At 42.5% G+C, this 9,514-nt stretch overlaps 1 non-coding gene across 1 annotated transcript; it reads right to left on the reverse strand.

Annotated features, from left to right (window-relative positions):
- Window positions 1-343: 343 nt before the first annotated feature.
- On the reverse strand, window positions 344-506 carry LOC118719628. The gene has a single exon (XR_004988198.1). It is a non-coding gene; the product is annotated as a U1 spliceosomal RNA (small nuclear RNA).
- Between the last annotated feature and the right edge of the window lie 9,008 nt (window positions 507-9,514).

Below are 9,514 nucleotides of genomic sequence, written 5' to 3' on the forward strand. Positions count from 1 at the left end.
ATTCCTGGTTGGGGTACATGCCCGGATTGTGGGTTCCATCCCAGTGGAGGTTGTACAGGAGGCAGCCAATCATGATTCTCTCTCATCATTGGTGTTTTTCTCTCTCCCTTCCTCTTTGAATCAATAAAAATATATTTTTAAAAATAAACCTACAGTTTTTACTTGACATTTCCAAAATAGAATTAACTCAATAAATATATTTTTTAAAATAAAACTATTTACAATTCTAGCATTCGTTCTTTTAACTCAGCTGCCAATCAATATACCAGTAAAAATAAACAGTGTCATATTTCACTGATGTTACCCTAGATTTACAAATAGATTTGAGCAATATGAATTTTTTTTAGGGGAAACACAAATTCAGTCTCCCACTACCACAAATTGTGCATTCAAGTTTCCCGCATTTGTGGGAATGGCAGGGGTTAGCATTCTAGGAATACCATGGGTGAGCCTCCCCTGGGAAAAAGACCTCGCTGATCCTAGTATCGCCCCTCCCAGGTGAGGAGGACTCGTTTCATATTACAGCACGTTTCTCAGCTGCCCACGTGCACTTTTTTGTGTAGTTATGCTAATTCATCACGACTTTAGAAACTACAAATGGAACACAAATAAAAGGAAGCAAAAGATGCTCAGCATTGGCAGGAAGAACACGGCACTACACGAAAATCTGTGTAATTCATGCTGTCTGAGAGGAAGGCATTGACAAGTTAATTAATCTGCCTTTTCTGTTGCTACAGGCGCCTACCACTTCATTCCCCTGTGCCCTCTGGAACAATGTCTGGCTCACACGTTGGCAGGAGCAGCCCACAAACCTTCACAGCACTGGGACTCAGGAGCCTCCGTTTTGAGGACAAAAGATAAATGTGGAAGTTTTCCCTGGCGCCTGAGAGGTGGTGGTCCCAAGAATGGATGTTTAGTTTAGGATTAGGGGCAGTGATGTGTCCGTTCTGAGTATCAGGTCCCCACTGACGGAAGCATACACGTGTTATTTAATGTGTGTGTGTGTGCGCGAGCATGTGTGTCTATATGTGAGATAATGTGAGGTCCTCTAGGGCAGGGACCACTTTTCTCTGCTCAGGTCTTAGAATAGTAGGAAAAGGAATTTCCTGGATGGTTGACTGATAGGTCTTGTGGGCATTTGCATTGTAACAAAGACTTCTGCTTTAGCCTCAAAGAATTCCTGGGATGAATGGGGCCTGAGGAGGCAATTTTGAGCCCAGGAGATATACGTTGCCTCTTGCCCTCACTGTTCCTTACTGCCCACTACCCATCAGAAGAATGGGGTTCCACACTAAGCATACTCATTCTGACTCTGCATCTGTATGCTTTAGCAAAGCACCAGTAGAGCCACAAGTTAGTAACAAAATACTTAGCCAGCAAATGTTTTCATTCTTTCCTGATTGATAGCAGAGTTTCAGGGAAGTACTTTGACAAATAACTTAATAATAAACACAGCAAAATAAAATAGAACTAATGAAAAAAAAAAAAAGGTACAATACTGATATGCAGAAAATGCCAACACTGTTGTGTGTTTTTAATTGGGAATAAATTACCAAGATGTATTGCGCACAAGTGCCTACTAAAAGCTTTTTAAAATTAAGGTACTATTAATGGGCATGCTACTGAGATAAGCCCTCAAATAAAAATGAAAATAAGCATAGAAGTGGAGGCACAGAGAAGCTAAGCGGTTTGCACAAGGTCACACAACTACTAAGTGGCATGGACAGAATTCCAAGCGAGGTTCGTCTGTGCCCAGATTCTGACCAGCTGTCCACTGACACACCAGCTCTTTGTTCCTTCTACTCATAACCAGAGGAACCAAAGAATCAACATTAGCAGACATTCAGAAAGACCCTGGCTTAGCATCTTTCTTCTGCTTACCCTTCAGGTTTCCCCAAAAGACAAGTCTTAGTAACACTGCAAATAGCTAATAAGCATGTATTCAAATGTTAGGTTATGTCAGTGGTTGGCAAGCTCATTAGTCAAGGGAGCCAAATATCAACAGTACAATGATTGAAATTTCTTTTGAGGGCTGAAAACTGACTTCTGCGCATGGACCACGAAGTTTCAATCGCATTGTACGTGCGTGCCCACACATGGTATTTTGTGGAAGAGCCACATTTAAGAGGCCAAAGAGCCACATGTGGCTCAAGAGCCGCAGTTTGCCGACCACTGGGTTAGGTTATAAGATGTAGAAAAGCAACACTTTCTGACTACCCTTTCCTATTGGGTAAAAATCTGACCACTGAATTTTGAAGTACTTATTTCCTCTAATTACAAAATATTGACTTACTTCAGCTTACTTTAGAACTTTATGAGGTTAGTGCTACAAGTTGGAAAAGTGCCAATAGGGTCCTGAGTACAGTTAACCCTTGAATAGCATGGTCCACATATATGTATATAGATTGTTTTCAATAATTGTGTATAGTAATGTAAATATATTTTTTCTTCTTTAAGATTTTCTTAATAACATTTTCTTTTCTCTAGCTTACTTCATTGTAAGAATGCAGTATATTATACATATAATATTCAAAATTGTTAATTGACTGTTTATGTTATTGGTAAGGCTTCTTGTCAACAGTAGGCGTTTAGTAAAGTTTTTATTAATTTTTAAGAGTTCTCTATATTTCTGGAATCTAGCCCATTCTCAGATGTATAATTTGCAAATATTTTCTCCATTCTGTGAATTGTCTTTTCACTATCTTTATAGTGTCCTTTGAAGTACAAAGTTTTAAAATTTTGGTGAAGTCAAATTTATCTAGTTTTTCTCTGCTTGCTTTTGGTGTTATATCTTAGGAACCATTGCCTAATCCAAAGTCACACCTATGTTTTTACATGTCGGTCTAATCCATTTTGAATTAATTTTGTGTATGATGTGAGATAGGAGTTCAACTTCATACATTTTCATATAGTTAGCCAGTTGTCCCAGACCATTTGGTGAAAAGATTATTCTTTCCCTCATTGAATTGTCTTGTACCCTTTTCAAAAATCAGTTGACCATGAATGTGAGAGTTTATTTCTGGACTCTTAAGACCTCGGAGCCTTTGCATAAGCAGTTCTTTTATAATAAAGTTCCCTTGCCTTCTTGCCAGACTGCCCCTTTCTTCTTACAGGACTCTTTATCCTCCCTCCCCGGCACTGTGACACCCTTTCCTTATACCTCGTTGTTCTTAGCACATACTTTTATCCTTGACTCTGTCACTCCAAAGGGTGTTTAAATTTGCCAATATGCCTATCATTCCAATTAGACTGTGCTTCTTGAAGGCAGGGACAATATCTTATCTGTCCTTATCACTCCAGGACCAGGAATTCCAAGTGTGTTGAATGAATGATTTCGACTCACTTGGTCAATGTAAACTGTGGGTAGAAGAGTGACTAGAATTTTATGACCATTAACCCTGGAAAGCACATCTGTGAGTATGTGCTTTATACAAACTGAAGAGGAGCTTTGACGATTCCTGGATTCATTGAAAGGGTTTGACTTATTAAGAGCCGTGTCAGACTTTATACATACATATTTAAAAGAAATCCATTTGAGGACCTGAATGCATCCGTCAGATAAGCTAATGTTGTCAAAACCTCTCTTTCCTTAGAGCTCTAGAGAAATTGACCTAGATACTCATCCAACCCCTAGCAAATTCTGTCCTCATTTATGCTTAAGCTGCTTTTCCTCAAACCACACTTGGGCTCATTACATCCTCTGATAGCTTTAGATCAATAGGTTGAAAGTGTTCATGAGTTTCAGATGTTTTTACCCTCACTGCCTTACTTCCTGGCTCAGGTCAGAACGTCTTTGGACTGAAGACAATTCAAGAGCTGGCTAAGAACATTTAGACCACATACCTTTTATAGTCATTCTCATCTGAGCGAGAGTAATTAAGACTCTAGACTGAGGAGTGTACAGTCCTTTCCACAAAATTGCTTAGCTGGGCAGAACTTTCTTTTTCAATGTTCTTCAGCTACCTCAAAGATCTCTGGGATTGGGATTGGGGGTGGATCCCTTTCCTAAGGAAGAGAAGCCAAATGGTCTTTGGCCAAGGAAATTTCCCAACACAGCATTTACTACTCTATTCATGTATTCTAATAAAATAAAATAAAAACCTGACACATACTTCCAATGTACAATAATATGAAGGTTAGAAATCTTCTGCTTTGAAACTATTCCACATGTCTCAACTGTGCCAAGGATCATTCAAAGGACTTCATAATACTTTTAACCACAAAGCCACTACAAATGGCTTTGCCTTTGCATTAGAGTTCAGAGGTCACACATAAACCTTGAATAAATTGCACTTAGTTCGGGAAATCAATAATTCTCTTATTATTCTCTACTTGAGTCCTAAACTTTTTTATTAAAACCTTTCTAAGTGCTCATTCTAATATCAAAACAGCAAAATTTCAGAGGACACTTTAGAGCCACAATCTATCAGAAGCAACAAAACTGAACAACAAAGGTTCACTTAGGAAAAACCAAATTGAAGACAGGGGGAGGGAGTTAAACTCAAGCCCTTCCTCCCCTTCCTCTTACGGAGTTTCTATCACATGGAAATATAAAGAGACTTACCACTCCCAACTTTTTTTTTAAGTCAATTTTGGGAAACAATGGGCTAACCTCTGATAAGCAAAGTCATTCCTTACTGCAGACCAGTGAGCTTCTAACATGCTCATGGGTGCATTACAATTCTCAAGGGTGAACATTGTGTAGTTTTCTCTAACGGCATTTGACCATGGAAAACTTTTGTTCAAGTTCATCTCTTTTCAAGGTTATTGTTCCATGGAACACACTTGGGGAAATGCTGCCTGACAACTTCTATAAGAGTCTAACTCCTGGGTTTGCACATAAATTCACTCTCCTTTATCCAGATCTGAAAACCCTCCTCTCAAGGAACAATCATGTCTCAAGAAGGAGGAATGTTTGTACTGTGTGTGGTTTAATTCAGGGAAGTGTTTTCATGCTACTTGGCCAGAGCTAAGCCATGTCCCCAATATTGTTTCTCAGTAATAAACGTGATATTTTCATTTCCATCTGTTGGAATCCTGTGTCTCTCAATTTGTTTAAAACTCAGCAGAATTTTTTTACTGGGCTAATTAAAACCTCAACAAGACCCATTAAGCTGGGGTTCCTCCAGACACATTTTGAAAACCACTGCGTAGGTTAATGGGGAGTAGGTAGACATCACAGAGTTGAAAGCAACGGAACAACAAGATCAAATCAAAAGCTGATGGAAGTAGGGATACCTGATTGAGTCAGAAAAAAGATACTGGGGACTTGATTGGGGCAATGATGGTTAGAGAAGAGAAGAAGTCATGGAGGGGGCAGATTGGTAGGCAGGACTTAATGGCTGATGGCTCTGGGGCAGAGGAGAGCACCTGACCTGGGTGATTGTGAAAGGAGCTACATGAAGAAGAAGAAAGGGGAAGGTGTGTCCATGGGAAGCCCTGGCGACTGGGATCACTTTCCACTCATTTCTGCACCATCTCTCTCATGGAGGAAATTAAAAGAGATAACAACTGTGAAGCACCAAATGCAGTGGTTGGCGCATAGTAGGTACTAATGTTAGATCCTCCTCTTTCTTCTGATATTCACAGCCCTCAAATGTGCCTGATTGTCAAATAGGTCATCCTGCTGAAACCAGTTTGGCTCAGTGGATAGAGCGTCGGACTGCAGACTGAGGGGTCCCGGGTTCGATTCCAGTCAAGGACATGTACCTTGGTTGCAGGCACATCCCCAGTAGGAGGTGTGCAAGAGGCAGCTGATCAATGATTCTCTCTCATCGATGTTTCTAACTCTTCCTCTCTGTAAAAAAAAAAAATCAAAATATATTTTAAAAATTAAAAAAAAAAAAGGTCATCCTATTGGTGACCAACTTGAGTGTGACTCCTGGGGATAATAACTCTGGCCTCAAAAGATTGTTGTGAAGGTTCAATGTGATACACCTTGTGAGAGAGAGCCAAGTACGGTGACTGATACCTAGCAAGTTGTCAATACACTATAGAAGCCGCATAGTTGTGTTATCTTGAAAACAATAGAAAGGAGATGAGGGAAGACAATGACTTCTAATGTGCTAGACCAGGCTTGAATCCAGCTCAGAATATTAAAAAACAAAATGCCATAAAACACTTTTCCTGCAAATGCAAGTTGCTTTATTCATTGATCCTTTGGAATCTATAAAGCAGTTTGTGTTATGGGCTGTGCATCAGCTAGTCACCCATACTTTGCAAGGAATATTTGGCAAACTTGTTTTAGAGCTTCATGTATTTGCAAGGTATAGTGAGTTGAATGGTGGCCCCTAAAATCCTAACCCCAAGTACTTATAAAAAGTTGCGCTTCATTTGGGAAAAGGGTCTTTGCAGATGTAGTTAAGTTAATGATATTGAGATGATACCTGAATTAACCAAGTAGGCCCTAAATCCAATGATAAGTGTCTTGAGAAGAGAAGAAGACACAGGAAGAGAGAAGAAGGGCATGTGAAGATGGAGGCAGAGATTGGAGTGAAGCAGCCACAAGTCAAGGAATGCCAGGGGTCACCAAAAGCCGGAGGAAGCAAAGATTCTCCCCTGGAGCCTTGGTGGGAGCACAGCCCTGCTGGCACCTTCAGACTTCCGGTTTCCAGAAAGGAGAGGGAATACATTTCTGTCGTTCTGAGCCTCCCAGGTTGTGGTAGTTGGTTGCAGGAGCCAGAGTAAACATCTGGACTAGAAATGCATTCAAACTAAGTGTGCCAACAGGAGAGATAAAAGGGCATTTTCTGGGAGTACACAAGGGGGCTCATGGATTCTAAGGTCCTTGTCCCCTCATACGGGACAAGGACCAGGCCTAGAAAGTTGGGAATAAGGTGGCCCTCTCATTGTGGACGCTTGATCTTTCCCCTCTTGTCCTTCTGTCTCTGTTTGCAGGCTGGGTCTCTGTGGTTCTTCATGCATGTGGCAACCTGACCTGTCTTGGCATCGCATTTCAAGTGCCTAACAGATCAGCACATGGCTCTGGGGCCTGAATCCAAATTCCAGGGACAGAGAATCCCTCAGCCTTGGTAGAATCAACTCTTGCCCAGGGGTGAGACCTGGTGTCTGGGGTTGAGGAGGCTGCTGGCAGATGATATCCTCAGAGGTCTCTTCTTGACTGCAAAGACGGTTTGAGGAGCAGACAACATCCATCCAGTCACCAACCTGGCAAGTCGGGGAGAGTCTGACCTGCTTTCCAAACACTCCCTGCATTAGACAACGTCCTTAGCCTTCTGCCCTCTGTCTCCTCCGGCTCCCCTCAGGCATGACCGCATCATATTTCTGAGGGAGGAAAGCAGTCGAAAAGCCATCCATTAGAGTCTCTTCCTGTTCTAAACGTGAAGTTCATCTACTGGCACAAAAACATTATTGATTTTTGTCTATTCTAATCTTCTGAAGCAACACATCTGCTCCACTCTTGGAAAAATATTTGGCCTTTTTTTGCACTTAGATCTTAATTTGTAAGAATACGTGTTTATTCATTTTCATGCTGCCTTGGAAGGGCTCCTGTAGGCCAGGTGGCCCAGGCGATACTTGGAGCTTGAAGGAGGCCCTTTGCCAGTCATGCCTTTGATCAGCAAAGCAAAGCCTCAAAGCAAACAGAAATCCAAGCCAGGTTGGGCCGTGGTAGAACAAGAGAAACGGGTTCTGGGGAGAGTTCCATTCCTTGAACTTTATTCTATGATCTACTGTAGAAGAATTTGTTGGATGCATACTAAGTGCTGGGCATTGGACTAGAGCTAGGGCAATAAACTGGACACTATGGATCCAGCATGGAGCCTATAGCCATGGGACAGGCAAGCAGACATAAAAGAAGAGGATGCAAAATGAATGCATAACTGCAAGCTGTAACAAAGGTCATGGAGGAAAAGGTGCCTGGCATAGGAAGAGTGAATCAGTCAATAATTGGCCCAGTGGGTCAGGGAAGGCTTCTCTGGGGAAGGCAGATTTCCCTGAGATCTGAAGGGCGAGTAGGTGTTTAATTAGATGAAGCTGACAGGAGCGGGGAGGCAAAGGGAGTATTGCATAGAGATAGCTTTTCATTATGCCATCCAGGTAGAAACCCATAAAATGCAAATCAGAGACATATGCACTTGCAGGCCCACAGACTGGGGGACGGATGCGATGTCAGGCAGTTCTGCTCTGCAGATGCAGGAAGCTGCGGAGGTTTCCCCCAGGTCTCTGGCTCCAGGCCGGACTCCCTGTAAGAGGCTGTAAGGAGAGGCTCCCGGAATGCCCCGCCTTGTTGAGTGTCCCCAGGCCTCTCTGCTTCAGTGCCATCTAGATTCTAGAGGCTTTCAAGGAGCTCAGTCTACAGGAGCCTGGGCAGACAGAAAACGATGGATTTTGTCAGAAAGAGAATTAATTATGAAAAGATGAGCTCTTTGGTTTTCCTTTCTCTTGTCTCTAAATGGAGAAGATGGGAATCTTGGGGCCCAGGGAGATGCCCCCCTGAGATTTCCCCCCCTGAGATGGTATCCATGTGAGGTCTGCCAGTCCTCCGGAGAAGGCCACCTGAAGAGTAACTTTCATACCCTAGGAGCAGGAATCAATGTGGGGGGAAGTAGAGGCCATAAATAGAGGCACTTAGCTTCTCCCAGGACACTTTCTTGGCCATTCCAGATGGCCCTCTCCTTCCTGGGTGTCCCAGGAGACGGGCTGCCCCTCTAGCTCCTGGCCTGCTTTATAATGTGTCTGTCTCCCCAGCTGCTTGCTGGGCTCCTCACGGGGCTGTATCTTTTCCTGCTTTTGTTGTCTGTCTAACACCTCGTATTCACACGATAAGCATTCAGTACAGGTTCATTAAAGGGATGAATACACGGATCTTATTAATTTATGCTCAGCTTTAGTCCCCAACATTTTGAGGCTGAATCACGGTGCTTAGAAGTAGATGAGCTGAAATGACGGGTATTGTTCACATTGCCTTGTACATTAGTAGGCACTCCATTGTGACGTACAGAGTGGGTGCTTATAAATATCTCCATGTTAATGCTCTGGCATTTATATCGAGCACAATTTATTTGTTAATGACATCGATCTTGTAACAAAGCAGCACTTTGGAGCAGCATTCACACATCCCTAAGCGAGTCACTAAGAGATCTTGCCATCACCATTCTCTATGTACGAAGGAATCTACCCGTATGCTTCTGCCCTTTGATTAAAGAGAGGACATAGGTGTTTTTCTGTTTTGATTGTTGTTGTTTTGTCCTGTGCCTGGCCTTCATAGGTCAGGACATCGAGTTTTCCTAGTGAGTGTGTGTGTGTGTGTTCAGGAAACAAGGCTGACGGTCAACTGCAAAGGCAGTTGAGGTTCCTGTATCTCTTTCTTGCACAATGAGTCTTGCCAGTTACATGAGAGTGGGAGGGGGTGGCGGCTTGCCAGCATGTTCTGTGCCTTTGGATAAACAAACATCAATATTTATCAGAGCCGCTCCGGTGTGCTTCCTTGCTGCTGGAACAGGAGACCTCCCTGTGCTTGTATAGTTTTCTCCGTATGAGATAAACATTTGGG

The sequence above is a fragment of the Pipistrellus kuhlii genome, unplaced genomic scaffold (genome assembly GCF_014108245.1).
Source record: "Pipistrellus kuhlii isolate mPipKuh1 unplaced genomic scaffold, mPipKuh1.p scaffold_m20_p_15, whole genome shotgun sequence".
Lineage (NCBI taxonomy): Eukaryota > Metazoa > Chordata > Mammalia > Chiroptera > Vespertilionidae > Pipistrellus > Pipistrellus kuhlii.